Here is a 1,701-nt window from a genome sequence, read left to right on the forward strand (position 1 = left end):
CACTGTGATGTCTTGGGGAGGGTACACAGATCCTCAGAGGCAGGGCTCATTAGAAGCACTGAGAAATCTGGCTTTTTGGATTTGATTGAAAACAGGGGGTCTGATAAGGAGCTGTAGTCCCCAAGCTGCCTTTGAAGTTTGGTCCTTATGTGGAGACAGAGTTCAGCAAGATCTTTTTTTAGGGGTGCCTGGAGGATTGAGTAATAGAGCAGCACTCAAGCATTTGGATCGGAAATTTCATCTGGAACCTGGGAAGTTTATTTCCTGGCAAAAGCATCATGAGAACCAGTGTATTCTCAGGACAGGCCAATTTCAAGAAATCAAAATTTCCAGATGACTTTGGGCTCCCTGGAAAAACTCCTGGGGACTCTGTGTGCGTGAATGCCCTGAAAAACCTCATCTGTCCTCCCAGGCTGACACTGTCTGTGCTCTGAGGCTCCAAAACCAGCTCAGTGTGTGCAGGTCGTGCAGGGACAGGCCCAGGGTGATGATGATGATGAGTAGCAGGAGATCTGCTGGCGGAAACAGTGAAATCTGCTCTGCCCAGGCTGTGTAAATGAGATGAACAGAGGTGTGGGAAGGAGCCTGTGTGGAGCCATCGCTGCTGACCAGCCCTGATGGCCCAGCTGCCTTCTGCAGCCTGGGTGAGCCCTGGTCACCTCCTTGCTGGAGCTCTCTGGGGCAGCAGAAACCCCTAGACTGGCCACCACTTCATGGGGTCAATCTCCAGGATGTTCAAATTCATTTTAAAATTAAAGAAGTCAAGCTCCTGGCGTCCTTAGGAAGTGTGTGAGAGCAAACTGTGTGAGACAGCAGCAGGGAGCTGCTCCATGCCCTTGGTGCATTCAGAGGGCTGTGCTGCTGGAGAGGATGCACATCTGCTGTGGCTTCACAGCACTCTGGGGACATGTGGCAGGGCCACCCCAAAGTGGGAGCTCCTTGGGGTCCTCAGTCTGGAATCCAGGAGTTTTAAACAAATGTTCAAACCTCTCCTAGAGCAGGTTGTGGTGGGGCTGCTGGCAGTGCCTGAGGGTCTCTCCCAGTGCTGAAAGCTCAGCTGAGCTGACAACATCTGACAGTGTGAGGAAAACAGCCTTTCAACCTTTAAATGGAGCACATTTGCCATGGACTCAATGGAGACTAATGACATAAAAGCTCATTTTATTTTTTTTTTAACAGAGAGACTCTGCAAATGGAAATTTCACATTTTCATGGATGTTTTTGCTCTTTTGGATTTTTTTCCTTCTTCCTTTCTTTATGCAAGGAAAATGCCCGGTTTCTTGCACAAGACAGACCTGGAAGCTTTGTATTTCACTGTGGACTTGGGAGTCCTGCAGAAGAATGGCTGTGCAGGAGCTTTCATGGAGCTCCTGAGCCAAAATCAGAGGAATAAGGCAGAGAGAAGGAAGGACTCCTGGGCAAACGTGAGCATTTCACAGGAGGGAAGGATGGAAGGAATCAGCCAGCTCAGCCCATTGAAAGAAAAGCTCTAGGAGATCTGCTGCAAACCCAAAATGCTTCAGGGATAAAAATTTCCAGGAGGTTAAAAGGTATCTTGGTTAAAAGCCATTGTTGGTACAAGGATAAAAGGAAATAAAAGATAAATTTGGGCTGGAAATTAGAAAAAGCTAATTACATTTCATAGAATGTTTCTGGTTTATTCTTTCAGATGGAAAGAGAGGCTCAGGTTGGTGCAGAGCA

The sequence above is a fragment of the Geospiza fortis genome, unplaced genomic scaffold (assembly GCF_000277835.1).
Source record: "Geospiza fortis unplaced genomic scaffold, GeoFor_1.0 scaffold333, whole genome shotgun sequence".
In the NCBI taxonomy this organism is placed as follows: domain Eukaryota; kingdom Metazoa; phylum Chordata; class Aves; order Passeriformes; family Thraupidae; genus Geospiza; species Geospiza fortis.